We start from the raw sequence: 21,429 nt of genomic DNA, 5'->3' as shown, positions 1-21,429 counted from the left end.
AAACAGTACATTTATACAAAATCATTTCAGTGTTACTAGAAAGTTTCAGCCATTTGCTATAAACTTGTACTTTTAAGTGGCGACCATGTGGTCTGCCTTCAGAACATCCAGTTCTTTCTTTTTTATAGAATTAAAACCCCTGACACGTGTTTTAAGACCTTAAGAAAACCTTTAGTGCTTAGCAAAATGCAAAACCTGGCATGGCCATAAAGAAGATATATTTGATTTTACCCCTTGAAGGCATTAAAAAAAAAAAAATAAGACACAAGATACTGTCTGTAAGAAAACTAAAATGGCAGCTGGAACTTCTTCCTAGAAGTCTCTGGGAAAAGACATCTAAGGTCACTCCTTATTCTCCCCCAGGGTACCAAGAAAGCAGCTTACCCACCCTCCCCCTCCCCCCTCAACTAAAGCTAAGAGCCGTGGGGAGAGATCGAACTCCCAACAGAGCCTGTCTTGATTGAGGAAGTTAACACTTCAAGAAAAGGAATTCTGTCTTCTTGCAGGGCTCTTGAAAAGGATCCTTGCCAAACGCAACCCCAAATTAGAAAAACTCCTTTTCCTAAGACTTAGGAATTAGTCACCAACTTGTATTAGCATTCGGACCTGTGAAGAATTCCATCAAATCATGCAGCCTAAGAGGCCTACTTTCAAAATGAGAGTCTACACGGGAAATCAAGAAGGTTCAGGTGCCAGGGAGAGATGGTGAAATTCACATTGGATGTACCACACTGGAATCTAGCACCTGTGAGATGATGAACAAGAGATGCTAAGAGGGTAATTCTCTTTTGGGAACATGAGGGAGATAGATTTTCAGTTCCAGGATTAAACTCAGGGTTTAATCCTACATTGAAGGGCATCATTGATGTGTCATTAGCAACATATTCCTACCAGTCTGGCCTTAGCTTCTCTGGATTTGGGGAAGTGTTTGAGAAAAAAAAAATGGTTGTTGGGGTGGGAAATAGTTGTAGAATGATTTAAACAACCTCCCTTCACATAACCTCTGTTGTGTGTTGGTTTTTGTGTGTCCAGTAGACTGCTTTGCACAAAAGAAACACTCTATACATACTCAATGAGAAGACTCTTGAGAGTCCCTTGGACTGCAAGGAGATCCAACCAGTCTATCCTAAAGGAAATCAGTCCTGAATATTCATTGGAAAGACTGGTGCTGAAGCTGAAACTCTAGTACTTTGGCCACCTGGTGCGAAAAACTGACTCACTGGAAAAGACTCTGATGCTGGGAAAGATTGATGATGGAAGGAGAAGGGGACAACAGAGGATGAGATGGTAGATGGCATCACTGACTCGATGGATATGAGTTTGAGTAAGCTCCAGGAGTTGGTGATGGACAGGGAAGCCTGGCATGCTGCAGTCCATGGGATGGCAAAAAGTCGGACACGACTGAGTGACTGAACTGAACTGAATTTTGTATTTATATAGGCTCATGCATTGGCCAAAAGTATTTTAGTGCAATTTGATTCCTTTCAAAGAAATTAAAAATGAGCAAATGTGAGAGGAAGATTGATATAATTTGGACACATGATATCATTTTAAAAGTATCCATGCCTTTCTTAATTACTAGTCAATTTAGTGATCCAAGGGACAAAGGAGCTGTATACCGTGAAATGAAGCAAAGGCGATTCAGGCTGTAACAGGATGTTAAAATTGAAGTTATGACCAGGTCCCAACATTCAGTCAATGGAAAAATTCCAAAAGGAGATACCACCAATTGAATGTTTACAAAGGAAATGATCCTGAAGAATGGTCAATGAATTTTTTACCTCTCAGCCAGATCAAGACTATGAAAAGGGAGGAGTGGCAGGTGATCTATTATTTCTTTGCCTCTAGAGAGAGACTGGGAGGAAAGCATTGTGTAGCTGGGAGCAGAGTCTGACCCTTTCCCAGGGAACCTGTAAGATGATGAAGGTTGTCCATCATTTTCATGCTGGGTAAGGAAAGAACTCCCTAATGGGATTAGCCTGTACTCCCAGGGCATGTTGGCAGAAAGGAGGCAAGAGGATTTTCTAAGGACCAAACATTCACTAACCAAGAGAAAGAGATGGGTCGTTTCTGATCCTAGAGGTACAGGGGGATCCCAGCAGCAAGAATCTGGAGGTGGGCACTTAGGTGAGGGAGGAGTTAAGAGCAACCACTCAGTGAAAGTCACTCAGTTGGGTCTGACTCTTTGTGACCCCATATACTATGGAAGAGCAACCACTCAAAAGAGATGTATATTGTGTCCACATCTGCCAGAATCAAAGGAATTGCAGGGAGAGGAACCCAGTGCAAAACATCTTGTGAACCTATTGAAATACCTCCATAGAGACAGAATCTGCCAGGCCCAGAGAACAGGAAGCCACCCAATGCAGTTCCATTAAGGCTTTTCTTCACCACTCCTTTCTAACCTTCGAGGGGGCAAAAACGGATGGCCAGCTAGGAAGTGGGTGGAGAAGAAATGCATACGGTAGAAAAATATAGAAGAAATCAACCAACCTTCCCCTATCTGATTGCAGTTTTCCAAATATACTCAATATATATTTCTGAACTATATGCACACTAAAGAAAGAGGAAGCAGCCCTATGTCACTTTAGGATGTGTTAATGATACCTTAGACTAATTAAACTTTCTAATCTGAGACTATGTTCTCAATTTAAAGTAGTGGTACAACTGCTCATTACCTAAGTGTGTACAGAAAGTTCATGGGGCATAACCACAGGCAGATTTTGGTTTGGGGGAGATGCTCATTAAGAAAAATATAAAATTGTGCTTATAGGAAAAGAAATCGCAACAAATCACAGATTTTTAAAAGTTGACAAATAACACATATATCACAAAGGAAAATTTTTGTTAGCTGCCTGGCACATTGATATAATATTTTTTCTAACTGAGTTTTGACTGAATATTCTTTGATAGTTTCTTCATATGACAATGGTAAATATTATTTATTTTCTGAAAAGAGTATGGAAAAAAATGTACTGATCAGCTTTATTTATAGTAGCAATACAGGTTTGTACTTAACAAGAAAGAGGTGTAATGATAAATATTATTTCCTTTGTTTTCCCATTTATAAAAAAAGAAAAATAATAAATGCATGTGACATTTATAATTATATAAACTTCATTTCCAAGTTTGTTGTGAGTAAGGATCTCTGAGAACTGAATCTTTTGCTTACAGCCTTATGTGTGTGTGATGATTAGAAAGGTTTTCAACAGACTAGTTTCTGGTTCTGTATGGTCATACCTAGTTAGCTCTGTCCTACCCAGGCACTGTATGACATATTCCTATCTAGATAATGTCTGGTTTGAGTCATTGTTGGAACATCAGTTAGTCAGCCTGGCAAGCAGTAGAAGCAAAATTCAGACACTGTCCTGCCTTCATGGAGCTTTCAGCCTGCTAGGCAGAGACAGAAGAATCAATTGACCACATGAAAAAGATGGGAGATGTGTTTCAGAGGCAGGGAGAATTGCTCTCTAAGAATGCACAAGGAAGGAATTATTCTTTGATAATCATTATGTAATGCATGGTGGATTAAGTGTGAAACAAGAGACCCAGGTCACACGGGCAGTCACAGAAAACCTGTCCAACTCTATCTTAAAGCCCTCGATTGAATAATGGAGGCCCTCCCCTCTTCCTGAATCTCATTTCTCTCTCTGAACTTTGTATTGGTCTTTTCTCCTTAGTGTCTCATTGTCAGGCACTACTGGGATTTACTCTGTTCAGCCAATAATGTTGTAAGCAGGGGGAACACAAGAAAGACAGAGCCCCATCTGGCTTGGGTCTTAGAAGACTCCGTTGAACTCAAGCTACTTCTTGGCATCTCAGAGCCCTCTTGCTGGGCTTCTTTACAAATTGAACAAGCTTTCACAATCACCTTCTAATTCTGTGCCCTTATCCCATCGCTAAAACAACTTCCACCCCATAATACATCATGGGGGATGGGCATCATCAAGAGAGGCAGGATGAATGAATCAACAAAGGAACATTTGCCTTAAATTGTGGTGTGTTCCCCCCCCAGAGAATGTATCTTGCTCTTGTGAGCCCTTGGTACACTTGACATTCTGTAATTCCAGGTAACCAGTATTTACAAACCTACTTCTCTGTGTGCAGCACATCAGCTGCTTCATAAGTATCTGAGGTGCTTGTTTAAAATAGATACGAGCTTCACTCAGGAACAACTTCTCAGTGAATCTGGGGACTGGGACCTGGGAATATGATGCTTGTTTAAAATACAGATACCAAGCTTACTCTGAAACAACTTCTCAGTGAATCTGAGGACGGGGACCTGGGAATATGAATTTTTACTTAGTCTTTCAGGTGAATGTTTTGTAGATTAAAGTTTTAGAATAGCTACCCTAGGATAGTGCATAGATGACCTTCCCAACGTCCAGCATCAAGAAGGCACTGGATACCCAGACCATATGACACCAACATGACAACTATAGACAAGGGAGAAATCTCAGCCCCATAAAATAATCCATGGAGGAAACTATAAAATATTCTAAATTAAAAAGGCAGCAGCATGAATAAAATGGCACAGGTACAAGTTGATTCTTTACAGTGTTTTTGAAATAACAAGTGTCCACATACAAGGTTCGGATGAAGCAAACTATAGCAGTCATGAAAAGAAATACTGTGCAGTTTTATAAAAGAATAGAAAAGTAGATACTGTTTAGATTTGTTATTAAGATAAAAAGGCAAAATCCCAAGTATATATATGGCATATATATGATATTCAGTCTTTCACATGAGAAAAGAGGGAAAGTAAAATATATGTTCATATTTGCTTGTGTTCCCATAAAGAGGATAGAGAAGAAATCAACAAAAGTGCCAAGGCACATTGTTTGCAGTAACAGCCTTATCTGCTCACACTTCTCTTTATCTACTCTCCATGAGTTGTGCCTTCCACACTGTCTCTGGACGTGGCCATATAATTTCCTTTGGCCAATATGAAGCAAGCAGAATTTGGGAGCTGCCTTCTCTAGCTGCTCGTGCAGTACCGAGTGCTATGTGAAAAAGCCTGGGCTAGCATGATGGATGGTGAAAGACATATGACCCAGCTGCCTACCTCATATCCCAACCCCTAAACTAGCCAGCAACATGTCAACTGCAGAGTGGCATAGAATGAGAGACTTACTGTAGGGTTTAAATGTTGTAAAACTGGAAGTCATTAGTCAAAGACCACAAAGAAGAGCTAATAAACACTATCGAATCCTGCTGCTTTTCTATCTGATGCTATTCCTGAAAGTCATCCAAGGTCAGCAGCGTAGATTATTCAAAAGAAAAAGTGAACCCAAAGCAAGAGAGATGGAGGCCAACCTGGAAGCCGTGTCTGTCTTCCATTCCATCTACTCCCTTTGCTGTGGAGCCATGCGTGTGCCTGGCCCAGGCCTCAGGGAGGCAGAAGGAGGGGATCCATGGAAGCTGTAGGAGCTGTGGGTCTTGCTGCTGCCTCATAGCAGAAGGCTGAGCCTGTGGATCTGTGACAAAGCACGTGGGCTAATTGGTCCCTCAGGCTCTGTACCAGTGTTCCAAGCATAATGACTCCCACTTCACTTCCACCCCCAAATATCTTGCAAATATCCTGTGTTGTCACTGGGACGACCCAGAGGGATGGTATGGGGAGGGAGGAGGGAGGAGGGTTCAGGATGGGGAACACATGTATACCTGTGGCGGATTCATTTTGATATTTGGCAAAACTAATACAATTATGTAAAGTTTAAAAAAAAATAAAATTAGAAAAAAATAAAATTAAAAAAAAAAAAAAGAATTATACAGGGAAGGGAATTCTAAGACATGTAGTTGCAATTCACCTAAGCGAATACAGTATGACCACACTAGCCTAGATCACCACTTTCCACCATGACCCCAGAAGCACGGAGGGTACTCAGGTCCACCAAGGTCACCAAGCCCCCAAAAAACTGTTTAGTTCACAACAGAATCACAAGCTAAATTGTTGCTTTAAGCCAATAAGTTTGTTGCACAGAAAAGCTGATATAATCGGATATCTAAAAATGATGAGATGAGTGGATAACTGTAGTTAGAGACAGGGTAGGAGCTAGACCTCTCAATGTATGCCTTATTCTATAAGACATCATTTAGGTTTTTGAACCATGTAAATGTACGTGAGAAAAAAGTTAATTTTAAAACCATCTGAAGGGACTGTAGGATGCCAGTGGGTACCTGTTGCACAAGACACTATTTAAAGGGGTGTAGGTGTAATTCAGAGAAACAGAAGAGGTGTGTATAAGTCAGTTGAGGCCCGCCAGTCATGTACATCTCAGATACAGAGCAACCATCCACCCAGCTCCCTGTCAGCAGTCTTCTCAGAATCAACCTGTAATCTCTTTTTCGTCCTTTACTCCAACCTGTGATCAAGGCTTTGGTTCCATCTCTGAGTATCTCTGAAATATGCTGTCTTCTTTTTGTCTCCACCACCATCACTGCTGTTGTTCAGTCACTGAGTCATGTCTGATTCTTTGAGACCCTATGAACTGCAGCGCGTCAGTCTTCCCTGTTCTTCACTGTCTCCCTGAATTTGCTCATTTCCTACTCACACTGACTCATGTCTATCGAGTCACTGATGCCATCCAGCCATCTTATCCTCTGTTGCCCCCTTCTCCTCTTGCCCTCAGTTCTTCCCAGCATCATGGTCTTTTCACATCAGTTGGCCAAAGTATTGGAACTTCAGCTTTAGCATCAGTCCTTCCAATGAATATTCAGGACTGACTTCCTTTAGGATTGACTGGTTTGATCTCCTTGCTGTCCAAGGAACTCTTAAGAGTCTTCTCCAACACCACAGTTTGAAAGCATCAATTATTTGGCACTCAGCCTTCTTTATGGTCCAACTCCCAAATCTGTACATGACTACTGGAAAAACCATAGTTTTGACTACATAGACTTTTGTCGGCAAAGTGATGTCTCTGCTTTTTAATACACTGTCTAGGTTTGTCATAGCTTTTCTTCCAAGGAGCAGGTGTCTTTTAATTTTGTGGCTGCAGTCACCATCTGCAGTGATTTTGGAGCCCAAGAAAATAAAATCTGTCACTGTTTCCACTTTTTCCCCATCTATATGCCATGAAGTGATGGGACCAGATGTCATGATCTTTGTTTTCTGAATGTTGAGTTTTAAGCCAGCTTTTTCACTCTCCTTTTTCACCTTTGTAAAGAGGCTCTTCAGTTCCTTGTCACTTTCTGCCATTACTGTGGGCCAGACTATTCCAACAGCTCATATCCCTGCTTCCATATTGCCTGTCTGCAGTCCATTCTCTGTATTAATAGGAGGAATAGCCTTAAAATAGAAACTGAATCATGTATTGGGTATTTAGCAGTGAGGATGGCAGTGTCCTAAGCTCTTTCACATCCAACTGGAGAGGGGAGGAGACAATATATCAACAAACAAATCACACAGTTTCAGATGGTGATATGTGCTGTACAGAATATAGAAAAGCGAAGTCACTCAGTCGTGTCTGACTCTTTGCAACCCCATGGACTGTAGCCTGCCAGGCTCCTTCATCTGTGGAATTTTCCAGACAAGGATTCTAGAGTGGGTTGCCATTTCCTTCTCCGGGGGATCTTCTCACCCCAGGGATCAAACCCAGGTCTCCTGCACTGCAGGCAGACTCTTTACTGTATTAGCCACCAGGGAAGCCCACAGAATATAAGACACGGTGATACAATAGAGAGTAACTGGAAGGGTATCTGAGTGGTCAGATAAGGTTTCTCTAGATTGGACTGTGGACTAAGTGAGAGAGGATTCCCAAGCAGGGGGAGAGCAAGTTCAAAGGCCCTGGGGTGCACAGCCAAGGGACTGAAAGGCCAGCACTGCTGGAGCAAAGTCCTCAATGAAACCAGGAAGATGACACCTGCCCCCAAATTATTATACTGTTATGTTGCAAAGATGGGCAAGGTGCATTTGGGAAAGAAAAGCCCAATAAAAATACCATGGGTGTGCTGTTTCATTTTTGTTGCACCATCCTAATGTAATTCAGTGACAGAGACCAGATGAAGCCCCATGACATCCTACTGACTTGGCTGTGGACCCCAATCACTACACCATGGTACCCTTGGAGAATCTAGGCCTGAACTTTCCTGGTGAGTACTGGATAGACTTTGCATGGATGCAGTTCCTGATACCCTGTAGGCACTCAGGATTATCTTTTGAATACATGAATAAGTGGTGTCCCAGAGTGTGGCCTATAGTAGTGATTCTCAGCCCTGGCAGGCTCATTGGAATCATCTGGGGCTTTCCTGGTGGCTTAGCAGTAAAGAAACTGCCTGTCAGTGCAGGAAACACAGGTTTGATCCCTGGTCCAGGAAGATCCCACATACCTAGGGGCAATTGGACCCATGCTCGACAGCTATTATTCAGCCTGTGCTCTAGAGCTGGGGAACCACAACTACTGAGCCCTTTGGGCCACCACCACTGAAGCCCTTATGTCCTAGAGCCCATGGAGCAGCAAGGGAAGCCATCGCAATGAGAAGCCCAAGCACCATGACTAGAGAGTAGCCATTATGCCACACTACTAGAGAAAAGCCTATGCAGCAACAAAGACCTGGCACAGCCAAAAGAAATACACAAAATGATTTAAAAAAAAACAAAGAAAAATCATCTGGAAGGCTTTTTGAAAAACAAGGCATTTTGAAAAATGCCCAAGGCCACCCTCCAGAGATGCTCATTTAACCATGTATCAGATCTGGGGTGGGGTCCAGGCTTTTGTAGATTTAAAAGATACCCAGGTGACTCTAGTGTGTTCAGGACTGGGGACCCTGGACTTTCCAGTCCTTTCTGATGCAATTGCAGTTCTCCAGGAGGAAGATTATGGTGATGAGCACCATAGTGATTACAGAGGAGGTGGTGAGATGTGGTTGAACTTGAGCTAGACAGGATATACAGCTGAGGCCAGCCTAGTGAGAATGTGCCTGAGATCATAGGCTTTATCAACTTACTTAAACAACACACATTTTCTAATTACAAAATAGCATAGCTCTCTCTCTGGGCTTTCCTGATGGCTCAGATGGTAAAGCGTCTACCTGCAATGCAGGAGACCTGGGTTTGATCCCTGGGTTGGGAAGATCCCCTGGAGAAGGAAATGGCAACCCACTCCAGTACTTTTGCCTGGAAAATCCCATGGCCAGAGGAGCCTCATAGGCTACGGTCCATGGGGTCGCAAAGAGTTGGACATGACCGAGCGACTTCACTTTACTTTCACTTATAGCTCACTTCTTAGATGCCTCATCAGTCCATGATATTATAAAAGACTCTATAGAAATCAGTGCATGAGTTTTCACTAGCTCCTCTCTGAACTTAGCATTTTATTTAAATGAAAGATCTGCTCAAAGATAGATGTTTCTGGACATAGGCCTCTTCTCATTGTTTTCCTGTCTTCCTCTGTTCCTTCTGCTTCAGTTCTCTTCCTTTCTCCATTTCTTTTCCTCTATAATCTTACCACTTTCTCTTCCCCCAGTGCTTTCTAAAATGCTTCCTCAAATATTTGAAAGTTTTTTGTGTGTTTTGTTTTGTTTTACTCCAAAACTTGGACACTTCTCTGCATAGCATTGTGGGCAATCTATGGATAAGAAAAAAAAAAAAAACCTGTTCATCCAAACATTCCATCTCCTCCTCATGCAAAGAGGCCACACAGATTACGCTTGGCCACAAATCCCAGATGATACTCTTGTCTTCTCAGACCAGAGAAATGGGGAGAAAATTGGAGTTCAGGCATTTGACCCTTCTCCAGACCTTGGAAGCTGCAAAGTCCCTGTGAAAACAATAGACTATCAAGGTATTCTGGGCATTTGGGGAAGATAGGTCATATGAAATTTTGAGTTTTGAGAGCCTCTAGACAAATCCCCTCTTCTGTCAATTAAACAATTGATTTATGAGGAGTGAAGTTGCCACGTGGTTTGGATACACCCTGCTCTGGGGATGAAAAGAGAAGGAAATGTGATTTTTTTTGGAAGACCTTTTAAACTGTTGGCTGTCTAGCACGGAGAATGAAATCTGGGTGCAGAAAGGATGGGGAGGGGATGGCGCTGATGCAGAGTGAAAGGATGGATTGGCCAGGATGCAGTGTCTGGCCCTAAGTAAAGCATTACATTGCTTGCAGCTGTGGGATGGTTTGGAGGTCCCATTTTCCTAGATTCCTTCAGGGTCTCCTTTCTTTCTGATGAGGTTGTAAGGAGCCATGGGGGCCTTCTTGGCATGGGGGTAAGGTAAGGACCTTCTTGGCACGGGGGCGTGCGTTTTGTGTTTCTGGGTGTAGATGTGAAACTCAGCAGACCTGACACTCTTCTGTGAAGGGAGGGTGAAGGGAAAAGGCCAGGTGGGACATGGCATGGCTATTACAATGACCACACAGCACACTCTGTCCTCCCCTGATTCCGCACTTCACATTTCTCCAGTGAAAAGTTAGTGGGAGATGCTCACTGTGTCTGGCTTTCCTCATGATTTAAATGCTCTATGCTTCACCCAGGACACCTGTGTTTGTTGAGCAATAATAGAGGAGGCTTTTGAGAGGTTTGCAGAAGACCAGGCAGTGAAAGGGATGAGTAATGTAATGGAGGTTCCCCGTGGGGTTGAAAAGAGCATGTGGGAAGATGTCTCTGGGAGGAGGGGATAGAGAAGGATGGGCAGTAGGAAGAGCTAGCCTCTTTATTCACCCATTCAGTGATACTATGTCTATTTATTGAGCACCCTTGTGGCAAGGTGCTTTCCTTGCCTAGTGAGTACAGCACAGTGAATTCGGGAGACCTTGCCTTCCCCATTTTGCTCATCATATTCCTACTTATCTTCCTTGGAGATTTCCTGACTCCTAGGTGGGCATATTGCCCCCTCCTTTGTGCTCCAGTGGCCCTTCATGCAGACATCCCTCTGGTGTGTGCTAAGTTGCTTCAGTCATGTCCAGCTCTTTGCTACCCCATGGACTGTAGCCCACCAGGCTCCTCTGTCCATGGGATTCTCCAGGCAAGAATACTGGAGTGGGTTGCCATGTCCTTCTCCAGGGGATCTTCCTGACCCAGGGCTTGAACCCACATCTCTTGTGTCTCCTGCATCATCTTCTTTACCATTAGCACCACCCGGGAAGCCCCATCCCTCTGGTACCCACCATATTTGAAAGTGAAAGTGTTAGTTGCTCAGTCATGTCTGACTCTTTGCAACTCCATGGACTGTAGCCCACCAGTGTCCTCTATCTATTGGATACTCCAGGCAAGAATACTGGAGTGGGTTGCCATGCCCTTCTCCAGGGGATTTTCCTGACCCAGGGCTCTAACTCATGTCTCTTGTGTCTCCTGCATCAGCAGGGGTGCTCTTCACCACTAGCACCACCTGGGAAGTCCCATCCCTCTGGTCCCCACCACATTTATTATACTCTCATGTTCTGTTCACACATCTGTCTGCCTCATGAGATTCTGAGTTCTTCAGACAAGAAGCAAGAATGCAAGAATCATGCATGTCTCCTGCTGTAGAAGTTGCTCAATAAATAACTTGATTAGTGGATTTGACAGTGTTTAATTTGGAAAGGTAGATGGGTCTTCACATATTTATAAATATGATGATGATGATGATTTAATTCTCCACTCTGTTCCAGGCACTGAGGAGGCAGGTTTGAAAATGATATGTTTAGATGCATAGATTTTCTATTTTGTTCTCCAGTCAATCCGTGATGTCAGAACTATCCTATGGAGTATTGGCGGGTGGGTGAAAATCAGTGGTCATTATTTAGACATGGTCGATGCACTTTTTTTTTTTATTTAGTGTGATCCTTCCCTGATTCATTTTTCTCTCTTTCAAAGAGAGAGCCAAACCATGCCCTCAGCATGTGCCACATCTGGGAAGTACTCAACTGTGATGACAATGATAATAACAACTGGTATTTATTTGGTCTTTCCATGTGTCAAGATTTATTCTAAGAGCTTTGCATATTTCATTTCATTTATTCCTCATGCAATCCCATGAGGCTGATAATACTATTATTCTAAAATGAAGAGACTGAGACACAAAGAGTTTAAGCCACTTATTCAAGGTCACACAGCCTAGGGGTTGGGTAGAAGCAGGATTCCTGCCAGGACAGTCTGCCTCCAGAGATTCTGCTCTCAACTTCCCTGCAAACTGTGTCCCCTATTTGGCTGTTGACCCTACGGGGAGTTTTTGCATAAGGAGGAATCCAAACACATCACCTCTTGTGTTGAAGATCTGTTGTTAAAGACATTTCTTGAATTGACTTTCCCTCACCTACTCTAAATACTTGGCATCACTCCATCTCAAAAGTCATCTTTGATCTCTTCCAGACTTAGCCAGATGTTGCTTTTGTATTTTCACAAAACCCTTTGCTCTTATTTTTCATGTGGCATCAACTGTGATGGTCTAATTTCTCGTCTGTTTCCCCCTAGAGTCTGTGAGTTCCTTAAAAACAGAAACGTATCTGTCAGTGCCTAGAGCCTATTGCTCAACAAATATTTGTGTAATTAATTAAGAAAAAACTGCAGTTTACTTACAACTTCTCAAGAACCTTACTAAAAAGAATGCTGATTTCTAGCTGTATTTTTTCATTCATTATTTTATCCAATCATTTATTCATTTTTCAATAGGTATTTATTGAGACAGAGTCTTTCTAGGGGTTGAAGTGATAAGATATACATGATTCCTGTCCATAAAGGGCTACTACAGGAGACATTAATCAGAATTGTCTAATTACAAAATTAGGATATTTCTGTGGGAGAAAGGCACAGAATGCTATGTGAAAATATACAAGTAAACATAGAGGTCCCTGAGAATCAAAGAAAACCCATAATCCTACCAAAGGATCAAGTGGGTCATCCTTTGACTCTCTGGGTTGTGCCCCTGAGTTAGAAGCCACTACTGATGATTGCAGGACAGTTAAGTTCAGTTCAGTCACTCAGTCGTGTCCGACTCTTTGCAACCCCATGAATCGCAGCATGCCAGGCCTCCCTGTCCCATCACCAACTCCCAGAATTTACCCAAACTCATGTCCATCAAGTCGGTGATGCCATCCAGCCATTTTATCCTCTGTCGTCCCCTTCTCCTGCCCCCGATCCCTCCCAGCATCAGGGTCTTTTCCAATGAGTCAACTCTTCGCATGAGGTAGCCAAAGTATTAGAGTTTCAGCTTTAGCATCATGCCTTCCAATGAACACTCAGGACTGATCTCCTTTAGAATGGACTAGTTGGATCTCCTTGCAGGCCAAGTGACTCTCAAGAGTCTTCTCCAACACCACAGTTAAAAAGCATCAATTCTTTGGCACTCAGCTTTCTACACAGTCCAATTCTCACATCCATACATGACCAATGGAAAAACTATAGCCTTGACTAGATGGACCTTTGTTGGCAAAATAATGCCTCTGCTTTTGAATATGCTGTTTAGGTTTGTCATAACTTTCCGTCCAAGGAGTAAGTGTCTTTTAATTTCATGGCTGAAATCATCATCTGCAGTGATTTTGCAGTGATTTTGACCAAAAAAACAAAGTCAGCCACTGTTTCCACTGTTTCCCCATCTGTTTGCCATGAAGTGATGGGACCAGATGCCATGATCTTTGTTTTCTGAATGTTGAGCTTTAAGCCAACTTTTTGACTCTCCTCTTTCACTTTCATCAAGAGGCTTTTTAGTTCCTCTTTACTTTCTGCCATAAGGGTGGTGTTATCTGCATCTCTGAAGTTATTGATATTTCTCCCGGCAATCTTGATTCCAGCTTGTGTTTCTTCCAGCCCAGCTTTTCTCATGATGTACTCTGCATATAAGTTAAATAAGCAGGGTGACAATATACAGCCTTGGCATACTCCTTTTCCTATTTGGAACCAATCTGTTGTTCCATGTCCAGTTCTAACTGTTGCTTCCTGACCTGCATATAGGTTTCTCAAGAGGCAGGTCAGGTGGTCTGGTATTCCCATCTCTTTTAGAATTTTCCACAGTTTATTGTGATCCACACAGTCAAAGGCTTTGGCATAGTCAATAAAGCAGAAATAGATGTTTTTTCTGGAACTCTCTTGCTTTTTCCATGATCCAGCAGATGTTGGCAATTTGATCTCTGGTTCCTTTGCCTTTTCTAAAACCAGCTTGAACATCTGGAAATTCACAATTCACTTATTGCTGAAGCCTGGCTTGGAGAATTTTGAGCATTACTTTACTAGCGTGTGAGATGAGTGCAATTGTGTGGTAGTTTGAGCATTCTTTGGCATTGTCTTTCTTTAGGATTGGAATGAAAACTGACCTTTTCCAGTCCTGTGACCACTGCTGAGTTTTCCAAATTTGCTGGCATATTGAGTGCAGCACTTTCACAGCATCATCTTTCAGGATTTGAAATAGCTCAACTGGAATTCCATCATCTCCACTAGCTTTGTTGGTAGTGATACTTTCTAAGGCCCACTTGACTTCACATTCCAGGATGTCTGGCTCTAGGTGAGTGATCACACCATTGTGATTATCTTGGTCATGAAGCTCTTTTTTGTACAGTTCTTCTGTGTATTCTTGCCATCTCTTCTTAATATCTTCTGCTTCCGTTAGGTCCATACCATTTCTGTCTTTTATCGAGCCCGTCTTTGCATGAAATGTTCCCTTGGTATCTCTAATTTTCTTGAAGAGATAGCAGGACAATTAAATGCAAATTTGAAAAGTCTGGACAAGTCAGTGATTCCTACAAAAAGTCTTAGAATGGTTGAGTTAAAGAAAAACTATAACAATCATGGAAGCCAACTTCCTGTACACTGGAAAACCTCATTTTAAGATTCCAGGTAAACTGATTGTGCAAGAAAAATGTGAACCGGTCCCAGTTCATGGGGATTTATTCAATGTCCTAACACTATTTCTGGTAATAAATAGAGACCTGTGTCTACCTAGAAATTTTATGAGGCATTTAGGGACTTATTTTGATGTTCTCAGGTACTGATACTTTCACACAGAATTCTGAGTAAATCATCCTGAACCAAATTTGAATTTTGTCAGGGATTTATTACAAATTTGTCTTGGTGCTACCCTCTGGTGGGTAAAACCAGATAGCAAGGATCAACCTCCTAATCCCAGGGAACATTCTGATAGAGTGAGTTTTTGTTTTATTTAGAGGAGGGCTCATAAGATATTATTAAAACAACTTGAACATCTGGTTTGGGGATAAAGTCATTTTCTTGTGTGACTGCCAAGCCACAGAGCCAGGCTTACCAAGAAAGCCTCCTTCTCTCTCAGCCTTCCGAAAAGCTTAATACCCAACTATAATAATGTGCCCCCTCCAACACAAACGAAGAGTACAGGGGAGCAGAATGAGGTCTTCAAGACCCAGGGAAACTTCACCTGTGGTTGGAAAATCTGAGCAATAAGGAGCAGCTAGGATCCATTTTAAATCTTTTCTCAAGCTGATGGCCTCCTATTCAAACTCTCAGTGAAAGCATTCAAGAAAGAAGCAATATCCAAATGAAGTGTTCACTGAATCCCAGGGAAATTCCTCTTCCCATCATTGCTGTACTCTCCTCTATCAAGTTAAGAGCTGACATTCAGTCTCAGAGAAAATAAAAACCAGTGTTAGCAAGTACCCTTAGACAACACGTGAAATAGGACTGTTCTCTCTATATGAGTCCAGTGCTATTGCGGTCCTCTCCTTTGGTTGTGCTATCGCTCTAGACAGGCCCTTAGTATACAGACCCATATTCATTCATTCAAAAAATGCTACTGAGTACCTGTCAGGTAACAGGCTTTGTACTGGGCATGGGACTTTATGATCTGATGGTACTTGTATTTTAGGCAGCCTAGATGCAATTAAAAGTTTCACAGAAGGATTATTAGCTGTGAAAGAGCAGGAAAAGAGACAAATGAGGCACTAGGGATGTAACTGCCTGCCCTCCCATGGAAGATCTTGTAGTCATTTATGCTACCCTTTCCCACATTTCAGGCAATCAACACAGCTAGAACAGATTGGTAAACAAAGTGAAGTCTACTTGCTGTCCCCAAACTTGAGTTTTCAGACAAGGGCAATGCAGCTCCCAAATAAGACATAATTATGTTCTGTCTTTCTATTCACAGTATCAAACAGTTGGAAAACAGCCCAGAGATTTGTTTTGCTCAAGCCCCTTGTTTTGCAGTGACACCCAGTGGGGCAGTAACCTGCCTCAGCCTCGCAGCTCACCAGTGACAAAGCCCTGGCTGGAGACCCAAGTCTCATGACTCCAATTCCAGGACCTTTGCCTGTTGTCTTCAATGGAGATTGTTAACATTCTTATCTTATCCTACTCGACCGTCTCTCCATTCACTCATTGTGCTTTCATAACTCAAAGAATCTAGAAGAGGGAGGAAAGTAAAGCCGAAGGTTAGCAGTTAGCTACATTTTGTGGTTGGCAAAATGAAGTCATGAGCAGTAGGTTGTAGAAGCTTAGAAAGGAAAAGCATATCAGAACCCAGGAACTGAACAGAGATTGGGTTCTTTCTTTCTTAACTGTGTGAGAATATCCAAGTGTGGAGAAGTCATCCTTCTTTTGAGTCCTTTAGGTTGTCTTTTCATGGTGGGAATCTGGGAAAGAAGGGAGGGGGTAGTAAGGGAGAAGTGGGGCAGGGACTAGATTCTTCCTCTTGTATTTGCTACCTGCTGTTGCTTGACCACCTACCTAATGCAAATGCTGAGGATAATTTAGTATATGCCAAACCTATGACACTTTTTTTTTTTTTTGCATCTGATAGCAGTTTGCCAGAGGCAGTCAACTATAAACAGGCTTTTAGGCTGACAATCCAAGGCTCCTCACAGAATTGACTCAGCGGATATTTTGTCCAAGGTACATAGAGCAAGTTTGCTAAGTCTAGGTCATTCTGATAAATTCTTGAAAACAGGGACCCCAGACTGCAAGGGGAGAACATCAAAGATCTCCTGGGGCTGTAACTAAGAGCTGGCAACTGGCCTATGTCCTCACTTTACTCCAGCCTTGGAGCCTGTAGCAAAGGAAGCTTACCAGGCAGAAGTTCTCTTCTGTCTTCTTTTTTTATAATTTAATTTTTATTGAGATAACACTGGTTCAAAACATTATATAAGTTTCTTGTTGTGCACTGTTCTATTGGGTTGACCTAAAAGTTCATTCAGATTTTTCTATAAGATATTATGGAAAACCCTGAATGAACAACCCAATATTTTTATTTCTGTGTACACTACAGCATGCTGCTGCTGCTAAGGAGCTTCAGTCTGACTCTGTGCGACCCCATAGACGGCAGCCCACCAGGCTCCCCCGTCCCTGGGATTCTCTAGGCAAGAACACTGGAGTGGGTTGCCATTTCCTTCTCCAATGCATGAAAGTGAAAAGTCAAAGTGAAGTCGCTCAGTCATGTCCGACTCTTAGTGACCCCATGGACTTCAGCCTACCAGGCTCCTCCATCCAAGGGATTTTCCAGGCAAGAGTACTGGAGTGGGGTGCCATTGCCTTCTCCGACACTATAGCATGCTTACCACTAAAAATTTAGTTTCCATCCATCACCATGCAATTAGTCTCTTTACTCATTTTGCCCTCTCTCTGGTCACTCCCCCTCTGGTAACTACTACTGTTTTCTGTTCTCTGTCTACATGTTTGCTTTCATTTGGTTTGTTCATTTATTTTTTGTTTGCTTGTTTTTTATATTCTACATATAAGTGAAATCATGATATTTGTCTTTCCCTAGCTGAGAAAGACAAATATAATAATAGAAAGACAAATAATAATATCTATTATTTATCATAATACCCTCAAAGTTCATCCATATTGTTGCAATGGTCAGATTTCATCTTTTACGATGTCTGAGTAGGATTCCTTTGTTATATATGTATACACCATATATTCTTTATCCATTCCTCTGTTGATGGGCCCATATCTTGGTTATTGTAAATAATGCTGTAAGGATGGTTCAACATCTGCAGATCAATCAATGTGATATACCACATTAACCAAAAAAATAATAAAATCCATACGATCATCTCAGTAGATGCAGAAAAGTATTTGACAAGATTCCATACCCATTTATGATAAAAACCCTTAACAAAGTATGTACAAAGGAAAGTACCTCGCCATAGTAAAGGCCACATATGATAAACCCAGGGCTTCCCAGGTGGCAGTAGTGGTAAAGAACCTGCCTGCCAATGAGGAGACACAGAGACATGAGTTCAATCCCTGGGTCAGAAAGATTCCCCTGGAGGAGGGCATGGCAACCCACTCCAGTACTCTTGCCAGGAAAATCCCATGGACAGAGGAGCCTGGCAGGCTAAACTCCACAGGGTCGTAAAGGGTCAGACAGACCCAAGCAACTTAGCACACAATGCATGATAAACACATAGCTAACTTCATACTCCTCTTCTTTAAGGCCATCTGCTTAGCTGTGACTCCCCCGAAGAATCAGAGCTTCTTGACTTGAAAAAAAATCTCAGAAGATTATCTAGTCCACCCCTTACTCCAAGGAGGTAAGTTAATAATGTCATTAATAAGACTATATCGTAGGTTTTCATGTGGAGGGAAGAAGAATTAAAGAACTGAGTGGGCAGAGAGTCCCAGAGCACCCATTGGGAACACAAGGTGTTCCTGGCTCAGGCAGGAAAATAATAGGATATAATGGATTAGTAGCCATCACCCTTTTACATGCACCAGGATCACCTGGAGGCCTTTTAAAATAGATCACTGGACCCCTCACTCTAGAGACTCTGACTCTAGTAGGTTTAGGACTAAAGATTTTATCATTCATAAGAGGTTCCGATTCTACTGATACTGCTGGTCCAGAAACCACACTGCAGGAACTGGTAATAGGTAAAAAGAGGGAAAAGCCATGGCCACTGCCCCTTGCCTTTTGGAGGCCCTAGAGAGGGAGTTCATGAGTAGGAATTGTCCATAGTTAGATAGACTAATGTTATTCTTTAGAGTCGTGTTATTCTTTTCCGTCTATTAAATGTCATACTTGAACTTTGTAAGAAAGGGAGTCCTGAGCCAATTGATATAGGCTACAAAAATCATTGCCTTAAGTAATTTTACTTAAATTATTTACTGAAGGGGAGAATTCACTTAAAAATGAAAAGATATAAAGCTAGCACTACATGCAGGTGGTATGGCTGAGGTACAGGAATAATGAGGGACTTCCTTGGAGCTGGTGATCTGGTGAATGGAGGTGAGCGTGGGGAAAGAAAGAGGGAGAGGGAGACCAGGTCTCCTGTGTGCTGCTACTCCTTCAGTGTCACCCTAAGTATGCGGTAGGTTGCAAATTGTAAGTTGTTTTGTTTCCAGTTATGCTAACTTTTATTCATATTTAGGAGACACTGCCCTGTGGGAGAAGGAGCCCCAGACCAGGAAGTTGGCAGGGCCCAATATGGTTGGTTTGTGATGCAGGCAAACCATCTTAGCCCTCTGCATCTTAGCTTCTTCATCTGTAAATGGAAATAACGATGTTTGCCCTGTAATCCTGCTGAACTTCTTGAGGGTCCAATGAGAGCAGTTGTAAAGGCTCTTTTCAAGAATATAAAGTGTTGTAGAAACGGGAGAAATTATTATTCATTCATTCAACCAAATTGCATTGGGTGTCAACCATGTGTTAACCCCCAGGGGGTACCATGAGGAACAAAATAAAACAAGGTCCTTGCCTCTTTGTGGGGAAAAGAGGAAATAGAAGCTTTCTTTTCAGTCAGTTGTTTCTTCACTCCTTCACTCCCTCCCCTCCCATTTTGCCACTACTGAGAAGACTTTTCATGGGAACAGCAGAGATTAATAAATGCAACTTGAGAAGTTCTCTGGGAGAGAGTCTTCTGGTGCCCTTGCATGTCCTCTCCAGAACACTGCATATTTTCATCTCTAAGCTGGTGGAGATCAGCCCTGGGATTTCTTTGGAAGGAATGATGCTAAAGCTGAAACTCCAGTACTTTGGCTGCCTCATGCGAAGAGTTGACTCATTGTAAAAGACTCTGATGCTGGGAGGGATTGGGGCAGGAGGAGAAGGGGACGACAGAGGATGAGATGGCTGGATGCCATCACTGACTCGATGGACGTGAGTCTGAGTGAACTCCGGGAGTTGGTGATGGACAGGGAGGCCTGGTGTGCTGTGATTCATGGGGTCGCAAAGAGTCGGACACGACTGAGCGACTGAACTGAACTGACTGAACTGAAGCTGGTAAATGTGGGAGACCTGGGTTCAATCCCTGGGTTTGATCCCTGGGTTCTAGCCCTGGGTTGAGAAGATCCCCTATAGAAGGGAACGACTACCCACTCCAGTATTCTGGCCTGGAGCATTTTATGGACTGTATGATCCATGGAGCCACAGAGTCAGACATGACTGAACAACTTTCACGTATCATATATGTGAAATATATATATATATATACATATATATATATATATATATATATATATACACACACACACACACACACACAAAAATGACAAAGGAAAGAGGGCAGAGGGCCAGCAAGGTGGGTGGAAAAGACCCTCCAGTTGAGTCACTGGGTGCCAAGCCTATAATCAATTTGTGGTTTGGGGGTAAAGTATTTAAAACCTCTGTGGACCCATTTTTATCTGTGATATGGTGATAGCTCAGGACCAAGATTCAACAGTCCTTGTTGTCTAAACATTGAAATAATTCTGTTCCAGTTGATGAAAGTTCCACACTCCAGCAACTAGGAGGTAATGCCTAGCATGGTGAGTGCCTCTCATCCTGGGCTCCAGTGCAGCTTCCATATCATTCTGTTTGGTTGGTAGCTGTGCCAAAAAAGTAAAAGTAGTGAAAGTGTTAGTTGCTCCATCATGTCTGTCTCTTTTGCAAACCCGTGGATTGTAGCCCACCAGGCTCCTCATTCCATGGAATTCATCAGGCAGGAATACTGGACTGGATAGCCATTCCCTTCTCCAAGGGATATTCCCAAGCCAAGGATCAATGCCAAATCAATCATTAAATATATGTGACCATCACTTGACTATCCCTTGTCTATTCAGGTTTTGTGATGATCACATAATGGTCCAGTAAATGAATGCCTTGGTTGCTACTATAAGTGGATGCTCAGTAGTTTGATTTCCTTCTGGGCAGGTTTCTTCATGATGAAGGATGGGTGGAGGTGGTCAGAAAGGAAAGGAAGGCAAGAAGTTGGTAGGGAAGGAGCAGAGAGTGAGACTGTGGTAAGTGGGTGGGGAGGCACACTTCTCTCTGGACCTGGGATGCGCTTAGCCAGTGCCCTTCCCCACCCCCGGGGTGAAGTCCAAAGAGAAAGCAAGAGTCTTGTCAAAGGGCTTGGCATCCCTTGAATGGAGCACAGAGTGTTATTGTTATGTAGTAACAACTCAGGCCCACATTGCTAATTTATTCCATTCTAATCTCCCCTTCAGTAGGGAGACAAAAGTCGGATGGCTCTCCCTTGCACAGCCCTGCAACCTGCCACTGGGAGAATAGTTTCCTTGTTTCCATGGGCTCCTCTCACATTTGCTCTTTCTTGGCAAACCTGCTCAAAGGTA

The 21,429-nt window shown here is 42.6% G+C and overlaps 1 long non-coding RNA gene across 1 annotated transcript in view; it reads left to right on the top strand.

The window, feature by feature from the left end:
* LOC138987810 (uncharacterized) overlaps nucleotides 1-18,413 on the top strand; it is a 102,595-nt gene extending 84,182 nt beyond the window's left edge. Inside the window, exon 3 of the long non-coding RNA XR_011464102.1 lies at nucleotides 18,314-18,413. This is a non-coding gene — a long non-coding RNA (uncharacterized lncRNA). The remainder of the gene's footprint in view (nucleotides 1-18,313) is intronic.
* Nucleotides 18,414-21,429: the final 3,016 nt, after the last annotated feature.

The sequence above is a fragment of the Bos mutus genome, chromosome 5, assembly GCF_027580195.1.
Source record: "Bos mutus isolate GX-2022 chromosome 5, NWIPB_WYAK_1.1, whole genome shotgun sequence".
Lineage (NCBI taxonomy): Eukaryota > Metazoa > Chordata > Mammalia > Artiodactyla > Bovidae > Bos > Bos mutus.
This window is presented reverse-complemented; position numbering and strand designations above follow the sequence as displayed.